This window comes from Oncorhynchus kisutch, linkage group LG18 (genome assembly GCF_002021735.2).
Source record: "Oncorhynchus kisutch isolate 150728-3 linkage group LG18, Okis_V2, whole genome shotgun sequence".
Lineage (NCBI taxonomy): Eukaryota > Metazoa > Chordata > Actinopteri > Salmoniformes > Salmonidae > Oncorhynchus > Oncorhynchus kisutch.
In genome coordinates, this window is record NC_034191.2 from 36,774,673 (window position 1) to 36,797,031 (window position 22,359).

At 42.6% G+C, this 22,359-nt stretch overlaps 1 protein-coding gene across 1 annotated transcript in view; it reads right to left on the minus strand.

The window, feature by feature from the left end:
* LOC109909251 (gap junction delta-2 protein-like) overlaps window positions 1-22,359 on the minus strand; it is a 30,579-nt gene that overhangs the window by 6,579 nt on the left and 1,641 nt on the right. The window lies entirely within an intron of this gene.

Here is a 22,359-nt window from a genome sequence, read left to right on the forward strand (position 1 = left end):
AACATCGTTGAAACCAGGAGATGTCATTGCATGTGTGGGTGGTGGAACTAATAGGTTGGATAAGGTATAGTGAGCAGGACTAGAGGCTCTACAGTGAAATAAGCCAATAAACACTAACCAGAACAGAAATGGACAAGACATATTGACATTAAGGATAGGCATGCTTAGTCGAGTGATCAAAAGGGTCCGGTGAGTGGAGAGGTTGGTTGGTGATTTAGACAGCTAGCCAGGGCATCGGTAGCAAGCTAGCATAGGATGGAGGTCTGTTAGCCACCCCTTACGTTCCGTCAGTAGATTAGTGGGGTTCCGTGTGGTAGAGGGGATTAATCCAAATCACACAACAACAACAAAAATAAAAACAATAGATATAGTTATAGAGGCCCAAGAAGTAAAGATAATAATAATAATTTAAAAAATAATTTACAAAAAATAATAATAAAAAAATTGTCCGATTGTCTATTCAGATAGCAGCCGGTAAGACAGCTAACGGTTAGCAGGCCGCAGATGGGCGTTCAGGTAACGTCGCGACGGAGGAGCCGGCCGAATAACTCCTTCGGGTAGATAACGTCGGCAGTCCAGTTGTGAAGGCCCGGTGGGGCTCCGCGAAGGCAGTAAAACGGGTCCGGATAGGTGACTGCAGCCCAGGTGTGATTGATGGAACTCAGGAGTGATTGACGGAGCTTGCTAGCTCCGGAATAATTGATGTTTGCTCCGGAATCGACGAAGGCCGATGGTCACACGGATAGCAGCTAGCTAGCTGTGAGATCCGGGTATGAATGTCCAGGGACATGGAGAGAAAAATTGGTCCGGTATGTTCCGTTCCGAGCCGCGCTGCGCCGTACAGAACTGGCGATAGATTTTCGAGCTAAAGGATAGCTGATGACCATAAACCGTGGTTAGCTGAATATTAACGATTTGCCAGTAAAGGAGCTAACTAGCTTCTGAACTAGCTTCTGGATTAGCTTCTGGCTAGTTTCAGGCTAGCTTCTTGGAGTTTCTGGCTAGCTTCTTGGAGGATTACAGATCTGAGGTAAATAATACTTTTTTATAAATATACATTGGTGAGGCGGGTTGCAGGAGAGTGTTTTGAAGATGAGTTGATGGAAAATAAAAATAAAATGTATGTGAAAAAGTTGTAAATATATATATATACAGGACACGACAAGACGAGGACAAAAGACGTCTGAACTGCTATGCCACCTTGGAGACACAGTATGTTATGCTGATGTATTAGTCACAGGATGTGAAAAAGTATGATTAGGTACAGAGGAAAAACATCAAGTTACTGTCAAATTAGTTACAGACAGAGATTAAAAGTCACACAAAAATGCAGGAGCTAGAGATTTCCTTGAATAAAAAAATGCCATGAGAGAACAAAATCTCATCAGGGAGAATGAATTATATAATGGCTTCCACAGGCAACCCCACAACCTTAATCTGTACCAGGGCCAATGGAGGATTCTTGCATTAGGCCTAGTAGTTTGTTTAATGCCATCGAATAGCTTTAGATTATCTATGCCCATAACCCCCACCTGCTTCTTCTCCTCTTTTCCCCTCACTATCTCTCGTTCTGTCTTTTCTCCCTGTCTTTCTGTGCTCCTGCTCTTACCATCCCACTCCCTCCTAACCCCCCTCTCTTTCCCTCCCCACCTCTGCCTGGCACTACAACAGAATCAGCTCCAAATAGAGACTATTTATCTTTTTTTGGGGAACCATTTTTGCTACCATTGTCGGCAGACCCCGTTTAACATTAAAAGGAAATCTCCTTTGTGAATCTTGCAAAAACATCCAAAACGATCTGAGTTGTCCTCCGGTCCTCCCCCTCAACAGCCTGCATTTGTTTGTCGTTAAATGAACACCCTGTCTGTGTTTTCATCAAATCCCCAGTGATTACATCAAAACATTATGCCCAGAACCCAAACTGCTTCTTTTAATTTGATCACGGTTTCTCTCTAAAATTTGAGGACAAAAGCCAGGGGGAGGTTTATTTGTATCTGCAGTGATCAGTAACTAACAGTGTGCACCAACATGTGGAATTATACATTATTTTTTGGAGTGAAGCGTTGTCACAACTGTCTGCGCACAAACCACTGAGCAGCTTGCATTGTTTGCCTGCTAAAAAAGAAATACAGAGATGCCATTTGAAGTGATGCCGCTGTACCATTGTTGTTATGGAGGAAGAACAGCCCCTGTTGTACCGTACGGTCATGAATGTCGCTCTTCCCTAAGTGTGACTTACCGATTCAACAGTGTTTCAACAGTAACCCCTGGAGATAATATGTTGATTGAGGAAAGTGGGTACGAGAGGAAGGAGGGGGGAGGGGGCTACCTGGTGCCTTTACCCACAAACCCCCTCCCTCCCCTCCTCTCTCGCCTCGCACCCAACTTCCTCTGCCAGTTACCATGGCAACAGCCGATGGGAAGAAAAACGAGAGGTGCTCATGAGCTCTGATTCGAGCCGAGGACCAGCTAAAGTGAAGAAAGGCAACTTAACTACCCAGCAAGCTGAGAGAAACTAAACACCAGCAATAACAATGCTACCAAATCAAACTGGAACTGTCTTCCGTCATCTGTGGATGGAAGCCAGAAAACAATCATTCCACACCCAGGAGAGAACATCTCTCACAACCTGTTGTGTAGAATGGTGCAGACATGGTTGATCTGTGAAGGAATCTTATTGATAACCACGAACACGACCGATATATACTAATCTAAAAAGACACAAGAGAAGTGTATGTGTTCCATCTGTCTTGTCCAATGCATAGGCTCCCGAGTGGCGCAGTGGTCTAAGGCACTGCATCTCAGTGCAAGAGGCGTCACTACAGGCCCTGGTTTGAATCCAGGCTGTATCACATCCGGCCGTGATTGAGAGTCCCATAGGGCGGCGCACAATTGGCCCAGCGTCGTCTGGGTTTGGCCCGGGGTAGGCCGTCATTGTAAATAAGAACTTGTTCTTAACTGACTTGCCTAGTTAAATAAAGGTTAAATAAATCAATTGGCTAGGTCATGTTATTAGAAAGTATTCAAGTCCTTTTCAGTAGGTGATGGCTGAAAAAGCGATCCATACAAAAGAAGCTGTGAAGAGTCAAAGCTGGCTTGTTTGCCCTATGATTTAAGCGTTCCCCATGTGACACCGCTGTGTAATCCTCTTAAAGGGCTCCCTCTTTCCCTGGCTTCTGCTGCTGCTTTACCTGGTCTCATCCCGTTAACTCTCTCTATAAAGTATTTCCCTGGCTTCCTCATGTCTGTCTTGTGTCAGGCTAACAAGGTTGAGCATCAATAGGACCTGGTTGACTTGACAGCAGGCCATTTGGCACCTAGCCCACAGCTACAGTACGTCTTGCTTCAGGTGAGGTCAGAATCTTGTCCGTTTAGCCAATACTGTATCGACTCTCCCCAGAGAATGTAGCCTATTTCCTCAGCTGCTCACACACGTCCCCACACGTCCACACACACAAACGCCCCCCCCCCCCCCACACACACACACACACGTCGTCGTCGTCCCCCCACACACACACACATCCCCACACACACACACACACACACACGTTCATACATATACACACATAGAGTGTATGAAATCTTACACACATGCTTACACACGTACTGTATATAAAACATCACCATCAGCATAGACACACTTATATTAATACACAGCCACATACCCAGTCAAGCATACACACAAAATACATGATGCAAATAGTCTGATATAATTATTACTGGGCTGTCCATTACAAATCCACCCAACTTAGAGAGCACGGGAAGAACACAGGAATGACAGACATTACAGACACAATAAGCTTTCTAATGCTCAGCAACAGCTGTGTGTGTGAGTGTCTTTGCATATCTGTTTACTTGGGTGTGTCTTTGCGTATCTGTTGGCTTGTGTGTGTTTGCGTGTGTGTGAGTGAGGATGGCACTCTGTTGGCAGGGGAGCGGTTCCCCTCTGCTCCTTCTGTCACCGACTGGAATGTGACAGAGATGGAGGAGGTCCAGGATAGCCCTCAAGACCGGAACACACCCTCCGTGGCAGAGCCAGTACACACTGCTCAGTGCTAAGTGTGTGTGTGTGTGTGTGTGTGTGTCACTGGGTGTGGGTTTTTGTGTGGTTTGGTGTGACAGATATAGAGCCAATATTGTATGTGTGTGTAGATGGGTAGAAGGTAATGATCCGTGTCTGTGTTTTTTGTGTGTCTATATAGGTCTACAGTCTATGCCGTACGGATGTAAATCTCATTTGTAGACCTCTGACGCGAGACAGTACCCACTATCTACTTCTCATTAGGTCCTACTACTGGCCTGAAAACAAACACACTATCCCTGTGCAGCTGATCAGTACTGAGTTAGACTGGGGTCATGGCACAGTGGTGTCCTCTCTCGATGGACACACACAAGGGCACTAGAGTGACTGGAGCTGCATTTTGTACTGATGATTTAATTATACACAGCACAGCCGTGATTAATCCATATTTACCACAAGAGTAGCTCCAAGTACACTCACAGTCTCACGGCAGTCCTTTACAGAGTCCCAGAGACCTCCACTCCACAGTAATCAACTGGTAACAGTATAGGTGTGCTATAGGACTGGTATCGTCATGGCAACACAGCCATCAGAGTAGAGTGCTGGGTTTGGGAAGGTCATGAGGTGTGAGCTGGGAAGAGAGCAACAGTCAGCGATCAGGGTGGGAGCACGGCTATAATCCACATTTAATCTGCTGTTTTGGACAATCCAGTGTGGCCCATGCCAACGCCAAAACCCAAATCACTCTGTCACACATGCTGGAAGCATTCTCCACTGACTCCCAGCCACACATGGTTAGCACACACTCCTCTATCGCTCCTAAATCTATTCTAAACATGTACAGTACAGAGAAGTATTATTCATATATTCTAAACATGTACAGTACAGAGAAGTATTATTCATATATTCTAAACATGTACAGTACAGAAGTATTATTCATATATTCTAAACATGTACAGTACAGAGAAGTATTATTCATATATTCTAAACATGTACAGTACAGAAGTATTATTCATATATTCTAAACATATACAGTACAGAGAAGTATTATTCATATATTCTAAACATATATAGTACAGAGAAGTATTATTCATATATTCTAAACATGTACAGTACAGAGAAGTATTATTCATATATTCTAAACATGTACAGTACAGAGAAGTATTATTCATATATTCTAAACATGTACAGTACAGAAGTATTATTCATATATTCTAAACATATACAGTACAGAGAAGTATTATTCATATATTCTAAACATATATAGTACAGAGAAGTATTATTCATATATTCTAAACATGTACAGTACAGAGAAGTATTATTCATATATTCTAAACATGTACAGTACAGAAGTATTATTCATATATTCTAAACATGTACAGTACAGAGAAGTATTATTCATATATTCTAAACATATACAGTACAGAGAAGTATTATTCATATATTCTAAACATATATAGTACAGAGAAGTATTATTCATATATTCTAAACATGTACAGTACAGAAGTATTATTCATATATTCTAAACATATACAGTACAGAGAAGTATTATTCATATATTCTAAACATATATAGTACAGAGAAGTATTATTCATATATTCTAAACATGTACAGTACAGAGAAGTATTATTCATATATTCTAAACATGTACAGTACAGAAGTATTATTCATATATTCTAAACATATACAGTACAGAGAAGTATTATTCATATATTCTAAACATATATAGTACAGAGAAGTATTATTCATATATTCTAAACATATATAGTACAGAGAAGTATTATTCATATATTCTAAACATATACAGTACAGAGAAGTAAGCAAGGACACCAGACATTATGATTCACGAGACATGTCACATCAAGATTGATGTGTACAGTTAGTGAATCAATGTAAAAATAACAAATTGCTAGTTGTGCATTTCAGTGTGATGAACGTCTACATTTTGGGTGAAGGTTGTGCATTTTAATGCTTGTGTGTTTACCTGTTTATAGGTGGGGGGAGAGAGAGGGAAAGAGAAAAAGAGGAGAGGTCAGTGACTCTGGCTGTTGAAGGGCTGTTAATGAGGGTTCAGTCCATGAGTCAGCGCTTATGACTTCCAGGGGTTATAAATGACCGTAAGACTGACCTTAAATGACCGTAAGACTCACAGGGAGAGAATGGAATAGACACAGTGTCCCAGACCACTCTTAGGCCACTCTTAATTATTATCTTATTAACGCATGTCAACAACTCAAACAGTCATGGAGCCATAGATTCAGAGAGAGACATACCATGGTTTAGGCCTCACACTAGTGTTGGGCTCTCCACAACAGAACAGTGAGTTTTCATTATCTTACTTAGCAAGAAGCATATGAAAGTTTGTATCAGTTTGTTAAGAGCCTTTTCCCTTTGTTCTAAGCTTCCATAGACTCATTATGAGATCCACTGATTGTACAAAGGCACCAGCGCTCTCGCTCTATCTGTGAGAGTAAGATGGGTGAAGTGTCTGTGGGTATTGATTTGCACCTGGTGCAGATCATATCTTTCCCATACATCTCTGACACATTGTCTTATACCACCTCTCAATGTTTATCTATTTTAATAAGGTCTATCTATCTCTCTCTCTCTCTCTCTCTCTCTCTCTCTCTCTCTCTCTCTCTCTCTCTCTCTCTCTCTCTCTCTCTCTCTCTCTCTCATTCCCTGAACAGATAGAACTAGAAGGCCTTGAGAGGGAGGGCGGAACTGAGACAACCTGCATCTTATCATTCTGCTGCAATGTTTGGGCTATAGGCATGATGAGGGCAGATATGGCATTAGTCTCTCTCTCCACCTTCTCTCTCTCTCTCTCTCTCTGTATGTCTCCTTCTCTCTCTCCACCTCCTCTCTCTCTCTCTCTCTCTCTCTCTCTCTCTCTCTCCTATCTCTCCACCTCCTCTCTCTCCCTCTCTCCCTCTCTCTCTCTCTCTCTCTCTCGCTCTCTCTCATTCCCTGAACAGATAGAACTAGAAGGCCTTGAGAGGGAGGGCGGAACTGAGACACAACCTGCATCTTATCATTCTGCTGCAATGTTTGGGCTATAGGCATGATGAGGGCATGGGGAGATATGGCATTAGTGTGTGTGTGTTTGTCCACTGTGTCCAACGTTGTCCCTCAGGGCTGACAGCAGCAGATGTCAGGCCTGTGTGAGTGAGCCAGACAGCTCAGTCACACACGCACACACTTAATCACGCACACAAACACACACACAAAAGGTGTGATGACAAAAGGTGTGATGCTCCCATCTGAGGCCTAAGGAGATCAGACACATGAACCACTGCTCTCTCCCTGTGTGTGTGTGTGTGTGTGTGTGTGTGTGTGTGTGTGTGTGTGTGTGTGTGTGTGTGTGTGTGTGTGTGTGTGTGTGTGTGTGTGTGTGTGTGTGTGTGTGTGTGTGTGTGTGTAATACATGTCCCAAATGTTTGTAACACAATTTACTTGGAAAGAGTGGAAATCAATTCAGTATATTCTTGCCAGTCAAATGACCTCTCTCTCTCTGCAGCATGGTGAAGCTGAATAGTTAATGGGAAGATAAGTGAATTTGATAAGGTGTTAGGTGGAGTGTGAAGTCATTGTCACATTTAGCATGTGGTTATTCATATTTGGCTGCTAACAGTGTGTGGCTTACTCAGTTTTGGCAGTGTAAACATTTGCCTGAGAGTGTAAGAGTAAATATAGCATCCGCACTGCAATTTGCTTACGCTTGTGTTTGTATGTTTGGCCGGCCATCTGGCTGTATGACTGTGTGTGAGTGTGTGTGTGTGTGTGTGTGTGTGTGTGTTGAGGGGCGAACTTGTGAGTCAAATGAGAATCTGTTTCACAAGTGTCTGTTTATGTTTGTCTATCTGTGTTGGAGGGAGCGTGGTCCTTTATTGGTCTGTGTAAGGTGTTTCACTGGTGTTTGTGTGCGTGAATAAGTATGTATTTGTGTGTGTGTGTGTGTGTGTGTGAGCTGTCTGGCTCTCTCATCAGCTTCTATAACTTTGACTCAACCACACACAGCAGCTGCTGCTGTCAGCCCTGAGGGACAACGTTGGACACAGTGGACAAACACACACACACACACACACACACACACAAATGCCATATCTCCCCATGCCCTCATCATGCCTATAGCGAAACATTTCAGCAGAATGATAAGATGCAGATTGTGTCTCAGTTCCGCCCTCCCTCTCAAGGCCTTCTAGTTCTATCTGTTCAGGGAACGAGAGAGAGAGAGAGAAACCTTATTAAAATAGATAAACATTGAGAGGCGGTATAAGACAATGTGTCAGAGATGTATGGGAAAGATATGATCTGCACCAGGTGCAAATCAATACCCACAGACACTCATGGATGCTTAGAACAAAGGGAAAATGCTCCTAACAAACTGATACAACCTTTCATATGCTTCTTGCTAAGTAAGATAAAGAAAACTCACTGTTCTGTTGTGGAGAGCCCAACACTAGTGTGAGGCCTAAACAATGAGGCCTTTACTTAATCTCTGACAAACCATGGTATGTCTCTCTCTGAATCTATGGCTCCATGACTGTGAGTTGTTGACATGCGTTAATAAGATAATAATTAAGAGTGGCCTAAGAGTGGTCTGGGACACTGTCTATTCTATTCTCTCCCTGTGAGACTTACGGTCATTTAAGGTCAGTCTTACGGTCATTTATAACCCCTGGAAGTCAAAGCGCATAAGCGTCAAAGCGCATAAGCGCTGACTCATGGACTGAACCCTCATTAACAGCCCTTCAACAGCCAGAGTCACTGACCTCTCCTCCACTCTTTTTCTCTAACCACCCTCCTCTCTCTTAGGATTCCTAATCATCTGTTGATTGTTTACCCAGCTGTTTGGGGTACAGTAAATAGTCGAGTGGAGCCGTCACACCTGGATTAATCCAGTCAGATAGAACCCCATTGAGAGAAAATCACTCAGAAGTCTCTGAATGTAACAGCTGTGAATAGGATATCTTCCGGCTTTTTCAAAGTGACATGGTTTATCCAAACACTCATCCATACACCCATCCATACACTCATCCATACACCCATACACAAAAGACAAGGGTTTATCTGTATGACTTTAACAGTGATGACAGGGAGTTTAGCGTTAAAGGATTGGAAGGATGAGTAATTGGAATAATGGATAGAAAATAAGAAACGGTGAGAGAGGAGGAATGGGTTGTGGGAGGAAAGGGTGAAAAGAGAGATGGGTGGGAGATATGGAATGAGAACAGAAAACTGGACAAATCAAGAAAGAAACATCCAGTGGAGAATAAGGGAAATGAGAATATATTTGCATCGAAATGCATTTGTACACATTTTTATACGCCGTGGTGCATGTTGATAGACACATTTATTGGCTGTAGGGCAGGGGTCAGCAACAGGTGTCCCGCGAAACCAAAACCGACCAACATTAAAAGGTTGGTGCCCCAACGTTTTTTGGGGGAGTGGATTTTATACTGAACAAAAATATAAACGCAACATGTAAAGTGTTGGTCCCAAGTTTCATGAGCTGAAGTAAAAGATCCCAAAACTTTTCCATACGCACAAAAAGCTTATTTCTCTCAAATTTTGTGCACAAATTTGTTTAAGTCATTGTTAGTGAGCATTTCTCCACCTGACAGGTGTGGCATATTAAGAAGCTAATTAAACAGCATGATTATTACACCTTGTGCTGGGGATAGTAATAGACCACTCTAAAATGTGAAGTTTTGTCACACAACACAATAATACAGATGTCTCAAGTTTTGAGGGAGCATGCAATTGGCATGCTGACTGCAGGAATGTCCACCAGAGCTGATTCCATTGAATTTAATGTTAATTTCTCTACCATAAGCCACCTCCAATGTTGTTTTAGAGACTTTGGCAGATCATCCAACTGGCCTCACAACCGCAGACTAGGTGTAACCTAGCCCAGGACTTCCACATCCGGGTTCTTCACCTGCAGGATCGTCTGAGACCAGCCACCCGAACAGCTGATGAAACTGTGGGCTTGCACAACCAAAGAATTTCCACACAAACTGTCAGGGAACAGTCTCAGGGAAGCTCACCTGCATGCTTGGTGTCGTAACTGACTTTGGAGGGCCAATGCTCAACTTTGACGGCTACTGGCACGCTGAAGAAGTTGGCTCTTCACAGATGAATCCCGGTTTCAACTGCACCGGGCAGATGGCAGACATTGTGAACAGAGTGCCCCATTGTGGTGGTGGGCTTATGATATGGGGAAGGCATAAGCTACGAACACAATCAGCTTTAATATTGCAGATAGATTGTAGCTTCCATCAAAGTAATTGTCTGCATCATTTCCAATCCCCCATATGCATTTTTTGTAAATATATATACAGTACATTTGGAAAAATATTCAGACCGCTTGACTTTTTCCACATTTTGTTACGTTACAGCCTTATTCTAAAACGGATTAAATAGTTTCTACACACAATACCCCAGAATGACAAAGCAAAAACTTCTTTAAAAAAAAACAATTTTTGCAAATTTATATCAACTCTGAATCTGAAATATCACATTTACATAAGTATTCAGACCCTTTACTCAGTACATTGTTGAAGCACCTTTGGCAGCGATTACAGCCTCAAGTCTTCTTGGGTATGACTCTACAAGCCTGGCACACCTGTATTTGGGGAGTTTCTCCCGTTCCTCTCTGCAGATCCTCTCAAGCTCTGTCAGGTTGGATGGGGAGCATCGCTGCACAGCTACAGTTGAAGTCAGAAGTTTACACTTAGGTTGGAATAATTAAAACTAGTTTTTTCAACAACTCCACAAATTTCTTGTTACAAACTATAGTTTTGGCAAGTCGGTTAGGACATCTACTTTGTGCATGACACAAGTAATTTTCCCAACAATTGTTTACAGACAGATTATTTCACTTATCATTCACTGTATCACAATTCCAGTGGATCAGAAGTTTACATACACTAAGTTGACTGTGCCTTTAAACAGCTTGGAATATTCCAGAAAATGTTCATGGCTTTAGAAGCTTCTAATTTACATAATTTGAGCCAATTGGAGGTGTACCTGTGGATGTATTTCAAGGCCTACCTTCAAACTCAGTGCCTCTTTGCTTGACATCATGGAAAAATCAAAAGAATTCAGCAAAGACCTCAGAAAAAAAATTGTAGACCTCCACAAGTCTGGTTCATCCTTGGGAGCAAGCCGTCATACCGCTCAGGAAGGAGACGCATTCTGTCTCCTAGAGATGAACGTACTTTGGTGCAAAAAGTACAAATCAATCCCAGAACAACAGCAAAGGACCTTGTGAAGATGCTGGAGGAAACTGGTACAAAAGTAACTAAATCCACAGTAAAACGAGTCCAATATCGACATAACCTGAAAGGCCGCTCAGCTAGGAAGAAACCACTGCTCCAAAACTGCCATAAAAAAGACAGACAACAGTTTGAAACTGCACATGGGGACAAAGATCTTACTTTTTGGAGAAATGTCCTCTGGTCTGATGAAATAAAAATAGAAGTGTTTGGCCATAATGACCATCGTTATGTTTGGAGGAAAAAGGGGGAGGATTGCAAGCCGAAGAACACCAGCCCAACCTTGAACCACGGAGGTGGCAGCATCATGTTGTGGGGATGCTTTGCTGCAGGAGGGACTAGTACACTTCACAAAATAGATGGTTTCATGAGGATGAAAGATTATGTGGATATATTGAAGCAACATCTCAAGACATCAGTCAGGAAGTTAAAGCTTGGTCGCAAATGGGTCTTCCAAATGGACAATGACCCCAAGCATACTTCCAAAGTTGTGGCAAAATGGCTTAAGGACAACAAAGTCAAGGTATTGGAGTGGCCATCACAAAGCCCTGACCTCAATCCTGTAGAACATTTGTGGGCAGAACTGAAAAAGCTTGTGCGAGCAAGGAGGCCTACAAACCTGACTCAGTTACACAAGCTCTGTCAGGAGGAATGGGCCAAAATTCACCCAACTTATTGTGGGAAGCTTGTGGAAGGCTACCCGAAACGTTTGACCCAAGTTAAACAATTTAAAGGCAATACACTCAATTAGTATTTGGTAGCATGTAAACTTTTGACCCACTGGGAATGTGATGAAAGCTGAAATAAATGACTCAACTATTATTCTGACATTTCACGTTCTTAAAATAAAGTGGTGATCCTAACTGACCTAAGAGAGGGAATTTTTACTAGGATTAAATGTCAGGAATTGTGAAAATACTTTAAATGTATTTGACTAAGGTGTATGTTAACTTCCGACTTCAACTGTATTTTCAGGTCTCTCCAGAGAAGTTCGATTGCTTTTAAGTCCGGCTCTGGTTGGGTCACTCAAGGACATTCAGAGACTTGTCCCGAAGCCACACCAGCATTGTCTTGGCTGTGTGCTTAGGGTCGTTGTCCTGTTGGAAGGTGAACCTTCACCCCAGTCTGAGGTCCTGAGTGCTCTGGAGCAAGTTTTCATCTAGGATCTTTCTGTACTTTGGTCCGTTCATTGTTCCCTTGATCCTGACTAGTCTCCCAGTCCCTGCCGCTGAACAACATCCCCACAGCATGATGCTGCCACCACCATGCTTCACTGTAGGAATGGTGCCAGGTTTCCTTCAGATGTGACACTTGGCATTCAGGCCAAAGAGTTAAATGGTGGTTTCATCAGACCAGAGAATCTTGTTTCTCATGGTCTGAAAGTCCTTTAGGTGCTTTTTGGCAAGCCCAAGCTTGTCATGTGCCTTTTACTGAGGAGTGGCTGCCATCTGGCCACTCTACCATAAAGGCCTGATTGGTGGAGTGCTGCAGAAATGGTAGTCCCTCTGGAAGGTTCTCCCATCTCCACAGAGGAACTCTGGAGTTTAGCTGTGCAGACAGCTCTAGGAAGAGTCTTGGTGGTTCCAAACTTTTTCCATTTAAGAATGATGGAGGCCACTGTGTTCTTGGGGACCGTCAATGCTGCAAAACTTTTTTTGTATCCTTCCCAAGATCTGGGATCCCGAGTGGCGCAGCCGTCGAAGGCACTGCATCTCAGTGCTAGAGGGGTCACTCCCGACCCTGGTTCGATTACAGGCTGTATCACAACCGGCCGTGATTGGGTGTTGCACAATTGGCCCAGCGTCGTCTGGGTTAGGGTTTGGCCGGGGTAGGCCGTCATTGTAAATAAGGATTTGTTCTTAACTGACTTGCCTAGTTAAATAAAAAAATGTGCCTCGATACAATCCTGTTTCGGAGCTCTACGGATAATTCCTTCAACCTCATGGCTTGGTTTTTTCTCTAACATGCACTGTCAAATGCGGGACCTTATATAGACAGGTGTGTGCCATTCCAAATCATATTCATTCAATTGGATTTACCACAGGTGGACTCCAATCAAGTTATAGAAACATCTCATGGATGATCAATGGAAACAGGATGCACCTGAGCTCAATTTCGAGTCTCACAGCAAAGGGTCTGAATACTTATGTAAATAAGGTATTTCAAAGTTTAAAAAAATGGTATTCATTTGCAAACCTTTCTAAAAACCTGTTTTCGCTTTGTCATTATGGGGTATTGTGTATAGATTGATAAGGGAAAAATAGAATTAAACCATTTTAAAATAAGGCTGTAACGTAACAGAATGTGGAAAAACTGAAGGGGTCTGAATACTTTCCGAATGCAGTGTATACATATAATATACATATAATATATATATATATTTATATATATATAAAATAATACTGAAGACATCAAAACTATGAAATAACATATATGGAATCATGTAGTAACCACAAAGTGTTAATCAAATCAAAATATATTTTAGATTCTTCAAAGTTGTCACAACGCTATTATCAAGGAATAAGGTGGCTACTTTGAAGAATCTCAAATATAAAATATATTTTCATTTGTTCAACACTTTTTTGCTAACTACATGATTCCATGTGTTATTTCATAGTTTAGATGTCTTCACTATTATTCTACAATGTAGAAAATAGTAGAATAAATGAATAACACACAAACAATTATACCTTTTCAGGTTATTGAACACACCGTATAAACATTCACAGTGCAGGGTGGGAAAAGTATGTGAACCCTTGGATTTAATAACTGGTTGACCCTCCTTTGGCAGCAATAACCTCAAACAAACGTTTTGTGTAGTTGCGGATCAGACCTGCACAACGGTCAGGAGGAATTTTGGACCATTCCTCTTTACAAAACAGTTTCAGATCAGCAATATTCTTGGGATGTCTGGTGTGAACTGCTCTCTGGAGGGCAGGCCACAGCATCTCAATCGGGTTGAGGTCAGGACTCTGACTGGGCCACTCCAGAAGGCTTATTTTTCTTCTGTTGTTGATTTACTTCTGTGTTTTGGGTCGTTGTCCTGTTGCGTCATCCAACTTCTGTTGAGCGTCAATTGGCAGACAGATAGCCTTACATTCTCCTGCAAAATGTCTTGATCAACTTGGGAATTCATTTTCCCGTCGATGATAGCAAGCTGTCCAGGCCCTGAGGCAGCCCCAAACCATGATGTTTTACGTATATGGTACTCATCAACAGAGATGTTAGCATGTTCCAGAGATTTCTGTCTTTAGCTGACACTAGGATTCTTCTTAACCTCATTGAGCATTCTGCACTGTGCTCTTGCAGTCATCTTTGCAGGACGGCCACTCCTAGATAGTAGCAACGGTGCTGAACTTTCTCCATTTATAAACCATTTGTCTTACCGTGGACTTATGAACATCAAGGCTTTTAGAGATACTTTTGTAACCCTTTCCAGTTTTATGCAAGTTAACAATTCTTAATCTTAATTTTGTTCGAGGCATGGTTCACATCAGGCAATGCTTTTTGTGAATAGAAAACTCAAATTCTGTGAGTGTTTTTTTATAGGGCAGGGCAGCTCTAACCAACATCTCCAATCTCGTCTCATTGATTGGACTCCAGGTTAGCTGACACCTGACTCTAATTAGCTTTTGGAGAAGTCATTAGCCTAGGAGGTCACACTTTTTCCAACCTACACTGTGAATGTTTAAATTATGTATTTAATATAGACAAGAAAAATACAATAATGTGTGTGTTATTATTTGAAGCACACTGTGTTTGTCTATTGTTGTGATTTAGATGAAGATCAGATCAAATTGTATGACTCATTTATGCAGAAATCCAGGTGATTCCGAAGGGTTCACATACTTTTCCTTGCCACTGTATCTTTTTCAAATGTATTTTCCTTTATTATGTTCCCCTAACTGTACCACCCATCCCCCTAATTGGAGTAAACTAACGGGCAACAATACTTAGGCTTCTACTTCCAGCTTATACATACTATATACATTTTACGGACATCATGTCTTTTTCTCTTCTTTTTTTTTCAGCTACCCTCATCCCCTCCCATCTATCGCTGAAGACCATCCAGTTTTGCTTTCTAGCTGGCATATATTTTTGACTGTGCCGTTTCACAAAAATTCTGAACCAATTTCACGGACCCAGTATATTTTACATTAGTTAACTTGTTGTTTTTAGTCCCACCCTTCAGCTCCACTCAACCCCTCCCATCTATCTCTTAACACCATCCAGTTTTGATTTCTATTTGCCATATATATTTTTCAACTGTGCTGTGATGTTTCACAAAAGTTCTGAACCTTTCCAGTTGCGTTTTATTGATGGCAATTTGATACCCTGATGAGATTCTGAGGCCCATTGTCGGGCCATTCATCCGCCGCCATCGCCTCATGTTTCAGAATGATGCATGGCCCCATGTCACAAGGATCTGTACACAATTCCTGGAAGCTGAAAATGTCCCCGTTCTTCCAGACATTGAGCATGTTTGGGATGCTCTGGATCAACGTGTAAGATGGCGTGTTCTAGTTCCCGCCAATATCCAGCAACTTTGCACAGACATTGAAGAGGAGTGGGACTACATTCCACGGGCCACAATCAATAGCCTGATCGACTCTATGCGAAGGAGATGTGTCGTTGCTGCATGAGGCAAGTGGTGGTCACACCAGATACTGACTGGTTTTCTGATCCACGCCCCTATCTTTTTTTTAAGGTATCTGTGACCAATATGCATGTCTGTATTACCAGTCAATGTGAAATCTATAGATTAGGTCCTAATGAATTTATTTCAAAAGATTGATTTCCTATATGAACTGTAACTCAGTAAAATGAACTGTAAAATATTTTAAACTGTTGCATGTTCCAATTATATTCTTGTTCAGTGTAGTTTTTGGTTTAAAAAAAGACCAGGAATTCAGCTGAAAAAAATATGTAATTTAGGAAGTCTGTTCCCAAGTATTCCCACTAATAAAGAAAAGAGACATATATATATATAGTGTACAAATTATAATTATTTTCCAGCCCTCCTACCATTCGCTCCGATCTAGTTGCCTACCCATGCTGTAAGGGGAATAAGCGACTGTAAACACTAGGGGCCAATGTATCTGAAATGAGGACGGTAATAAATAGACCTGTTTGGGACTCCGCAATGACATTACCCTGAGGCAAGGCACAGGGTATGCCATGCCATGCAGGCTTGCTCCTCTACCTACAGTGCCTTGCAAAAGTGTTCATCCCCCTTGGTGTTTTTCCTATTTTGTTGCATTACAACCTGTAATTTAAATGGATTTGTATTTGTATTTCATATAATGGACATTATAGGAAATTATAGGCAATTAGCAAGACACCCCTAATAAAGGAGTGGTTCTGCAGGTGGTGACCACAGACTACTTCTCAGTTCCTATGCTTCCTGGCTGATGTTTTGGTCACTTTTGAATGCTGTCGGTGCTTTCACTCTAGTGGTAGCATGGGACAGAGTCTACAACCCACACAAGTGGCTCAGGTAGTGCAGCTCATCCAGGATGGCACATCAATGCGAGATGTGGCAAGAAGGTTTGCTGTGTCTGTCAGCGTAGTGTCCAGAGCATGGAGGCGCTACCAGGAGACAGGCCAGTACATCAGGAGACGTGGAGGAGGCCGTAGGAGGGCAACAACCCATCAGCAGGACTGCTACCTCAGCCTTTGTGCAAGGAGGAGCAGGAGGAGCACTGCCAGAGCCCTGCAAAATGACCTCCAGCAGGCCACAAATGTGCATGTGTCTGCTCAAACGGTCAGAAACAGACTCCATGAGGGTGCTATGCGGGCCCGACGTCCACAGGTGGGGGTTGTGCTTTACAGCCCAACACCGTGCAGGACGTTTGGCATTTTCACACCAAATTCGCCACTGGCGCCCTGTGCTCTTCACAGATGAAAGCAGGTTCACACTGAGCACATGTGACAGACATGACAGAGTCTGGAGACGCCGTGGAGAACGTTCTGCTGCCTGGAACATCCTCCAGCATGACCGGTTTGGTGGTGGGGCAGTCATGGTGTGGGGTGGCATTTCTTTGGGGGGCTGCACAGCCCTCCATGTGCTCGCCAGAGGTAGCCTGACAGCCATTAGGTACCGAGATGAGATCCTCAGACCCCTTGTGAGACCATATGCTGATGCGGTTGGCCCTGGGTTCCTCCTAATGCAAGACAATGCTAGACCTCATGTGGATGGAGTATGTCAGCAGTTCCTGCAAGAGGAAGGCATTGATGCTATGGACTGGCCCGCCCATTCCCCAGACCTGAATCCAATTGAGCACATCTGGGACATCATGTCTCGCTCCATCCACCAATGTCGCTCCATCCACCAATGTCTCGCTCCCTTAACCACTGCGCCACCCGGGAGGCCAAGAAAAAAGTATTTAATAATATATTTCATTCATTCAGATCTAGGATGTGTTATTTTAGTGTTCCCTTTATTATTTTGAGCAGTGTATTTGCTATGAAGCCCCTAAATAAGATCTGGTGCAACCAATTACCTCCAGAAGTCACATAATTAGTTAAATAAAGTCCACCTGTGTGCAATCTAAGTGTCACATGATCTGTTACATGATCTCAGTATATATACACCTGTTCTGAAAGGCCCCAGAGTCTGTAACACCATAAAGCAAGGGACACCACCAAGCAAGCGGCACCATGAAGACCAAGAAGCTCTCCAAACAGGTCAGGGAGAAGGTTGTGGAGAAGTACAGATCAGGGCTGGGTTATAAAAAATATCTGAAACTTTGAACATCCCACAGAGCACTATTAAATCCATTATTAAAAAATTTAAAGAATATGGCACCACAACAAACTGCCCACCAAAACTCACGGACGAGGCAGGGAGAGCATTAATCAGAGAGGCAACAAAGAGACCAAAGATAACCCTGAAGGAGCTGCAAAACTCCCCAGCGGAGATTGGAGTATCTGTCCATAGGACCACTTTAAGCTGTACTCTCCACCGAGCTGGGCTTTATGGATTGACTTTGGGGGGGTGAATAGTTATGCATGCTCAAATTCTTTTTTTTTGTCTTATTTCTTGTTTCTTTCACAAGAAAAAATATTTTGCATCTTCAAAGTGGTAGGCATGTTGTGTAAATCAAATGATATACAACCCCCCCAAAATCCATTTTAATACCAGGTTGTAAGAAAAGGAAAAATGCCAAGGGGGTGAGTACTTTCGCAAGGCACCGTATGGTAGGTATGGTAGACCCTGTTTCTGGAAGCCATCGTTTGGGCTGGTTGCTTCAGCGCAACTATGATCAGTAAGTAACTACAACAAATCCATCAGGTTAAAATATCATACTAATTGGTGTCCAACCACATCCATCAGGTTTAACCTGACTGGAGCGTGGGTTCCCTCGCATGGGTTCCCTCACATGTTCCATTACCTACTCCTTTATCTAAGTCTAACCCAACTCAAAATAATAAGTTAATCAAATTGTATCTAATTCAAAACAAGAGGTTTTACCAACTCCTACTCCCTTTGTCTGTTGCTGTCTACAATGTTTTCCCACCAACTGTCCATAGCGCTCATCAGTCATGAAGCTGGGTTATAGCCAAATCATTATGATCTCTGCCTGTTTTGAGGCTCTTCCTTCCAACAATGGGCATCAGTGTCGATCAAAGGTTGGTTCAATAGGAACCCTGGTATGTGGCCAGTGTTCAGACATGCTCTCTCCCTCTCCAGCCTGCCTATCAATGGAAGGAAGCTACTATCTGAGCTCAGCCAGGAATTCTAGTTCCAAATGGACGACGTCTGATAAATCATACGCATACACACACACACTGTCTTGGGAAAGGAATGTGGCATCTCTCCTGCGTGTGTTAATGCTAATGCAATTCATGTGATTCATGTTGAAAAGGAGCCAGTTTGTTTTCGTATTGTCCTGAGGGAATGCACAGTGGCATCACCAGGGGGAATAAGGGAGCCATGATGCTTCCTTCCTTATTCCCTCGCATCTTCAGACAGTGACCAATGAGGTGCCCCAAACCACAGTATAAGGACCAATCAGGGACTTGTGCTCAGGGGAATTTCCAGTTTCCACAATGTTTCTAAACTGCAATGATGCCAAGGTCAGATGTCATGTCATGGAGAGCCATCACTGTCTACCGCGGCTGAACAATAGTGAAGGCAATTGCCAGATAACATGCCAGCTAATTACAGTACAATCTTAGAAAAAAGGGTTCCAAAGGGTTCTTCATTTGTCCCTATAAGAGAACCCTTTTTGGTTATAGGTAGAACCCTACCCAAAAGGGTTCTTCAAAGGTTTTTCCTATGGGGACAGGCAATGAACTCTTTTAGGTTCTAGATAGCACCTTTTTTTTCTAAGAGTGTAACAGTGGATGAAAAGCAAACATGACAAAATGAGTCAGCTACAAAACAGCTGCTTTAACTCAAACTCTAATACTCCTCTTGCTTATGTTTATATTACCATCTTTCACACCATTGTCAGAGAGAGAGAGAGAGAGAGAGAGAGAGAGAGGACAGTTCTTACACTGATACTGTAACCATAGAAATAGAACTACTACAAGACACTAGAATGGGTAAATCAGAACATTACTTGAATATCGGATTAACATTCTAGTAATTACATTTCTATGACTGTAACCAGCCTCTGCAGACTGACACGATGACGCCTGTCTCTGTCAGAGTGTGAATAACACTTTGCTCGCACTCCTTCTAGCGTTGGTGACTAATTCAGATGATCAGTGTGGATCATGAATGAGTAGGGGAGGTGTGATCCTTCATAGCACCACTACTGCTACCAGATACAGGTTGACTGGTCTGTCTCCTAATGGAGGCACAGATCTGTGGAAGCCAGGGGTCAGGCAGCTTTGGCACTATGCATAATATACTGTAATTCTATAGCGCTAGTTCTGGAGGAACATTCATATAGACATAGCGATGGACACACGGATTATGATAGTGTTACGAATGTGTTATGAAGTCGTTATGTAGGTACCCTTCAAACAATGTGTCACCCTATAATGAATGTGCTGAATAGTTGATCATGTAATGTATACACTCAAAGTATCTACTCTTGTATGACAAATTATGGACAACTAGCTATAGGGCCCAGTACTGTATTATGAGATAGCCTACATTGGATGTTGGTTTTAATCTCTCTCTCTCTCTAGGCTTACAGTAGATTTGGCAAGACATGATTTTGTGATGAGAAAACATCAACAATGACTGACAGTGACAGCTCTTTTGTACTTCGCTGTGCTGCAGTTGCACTTTTATGCCTCCACTGCATTAGGACAACCAATGACATAATAACCTTACAATTTATTTGTGATATAAGACATTGTTAATGTTGTAAATGACTATTGTAGCTGGAAACGGCAGATTTTTTTAATGGAATATACATAGAGGCCCATTATCAGCAACCATCACTCCTGTGTTCCAATGGCATAGTTAATCCAAGTTTATCATTTTAAAAGGCTAATTGATCGTTAGAAAACCCTTTTGTAATTATGTGTTAGCACAGCTGAAAACTGTTGTACTGGTTAAAGAAGCAATAAAACTAGCCTTTAGACTAGTTGAGTATCTGGAGAATCAGCATTTGTGGGTTCGATTACAGGCTCAAAATGGCAAGAAACAAATAACTTTGTTCTGAAACTCATCAGTTTATTCTTGTTCTGAGAAATTAAGGCTATTCCTTGCGAGAAATTGCCAAGAAAATGACGATCTCGTGGAACGCTGTGTAGTACTCCCTTTACAGAACAGCACACACTGGCTCTAACCAGAATAGAAACGGGAGTGGGAGGCCCCGGTGCACAACTGAGCAAGAGGACAAGTACACTAGAGTGTCTAGTTTGAGAAACAGACGCCTCACAAGTCCTCAACTGGCAGCTTCATTAAATAGTACCCGGGAAAAAACACCAGTCTCAACATCAACAGTGAAGAGGCGACTCCGGGATGCTGGCCTTCTAGGCAGAGTGCCTCTGTCCAGTGTCTGTGTTCTTTTGCCCATCTTAATCTTTTCTTTTTATTGGCCAGTCTGAGATATTGCTTTTTCTTTGCAACTCCCGGAGTCGCCTCTTCACTGTTGACGTTGAGACTGGTTTCAGAAGAAAGTCTTTGTTTCTGGCCATATTGAGGCTGTAATTGAACCCACAATTGCTGATGCTCCAGATACTCAACTTGTCTAAAGAAGGTCAGTTTTATTGCTTTTTTAATCAGGACAACAGTTTTCAGTTGTGCTAACATAATTGCAAAATATTTTTCTAATGATCAATTAGCCTTTTGCCATATGTCAGGGAGGACCAGTGACCACACTGCCCATAATGAGGACACAATAAACCCCACAGCCTTCTGTAGAGACTTCCCAGAAGACACCATAGCAAAGGAGACCACTTTCTGCTGCATGCAGCTCTGAGAAAACACGCTCTCTGATGCCTTCTACACTTAGGACATGACACGCTATCAGAAAAAGAGAAAGTGTGAGAGGGTGTGAGAGTGCAAGGGAGAGAGAGAGAGAGACCCAGAGAGAGAGAATAAAGAGTGAGAGGGGAAAGTGAGAGGAATGGACTGGGTGAAAGTCAAATGAGGTCTCTGCATCCTCATGCTGTTTCAAACTCTGACAGCTGAAGCCCCTTGGACCAATGGCATCTCTCCTCTCCCCATTCTCCCCCATCCATTCTCCCCTCCCTCCATCATACATCCCATCACTTTCTCCACAGGATTAAAACAAAGCCTCTCAGCTTCTGATCAGCCACTTTGGACAGGAAGCCACAGACTCAATCAGACCATATTTGCAACACATAGAGATGACACACAGAGGGGAAGGTTCATTGAGAGCCTCAAATTGACCATGCAGAAGAGAATATCCTTGCAATAAGCCCCCTATCCAATACCTAGCCTACAGTATATTCTATTCATCCCCATCAAAACTGATGCAGGATAGAGTGCCCTTTGCAGCCAACACCAGAGACATTTATTAACAATCTGCCCTTTTAAAATGGTCATGTAAGTTCTTATTTTTATTTTTGTATCATTTTAATGTTATGGCCATTGTGTTTGCGATTGAGCCTTCGGAATGGAAT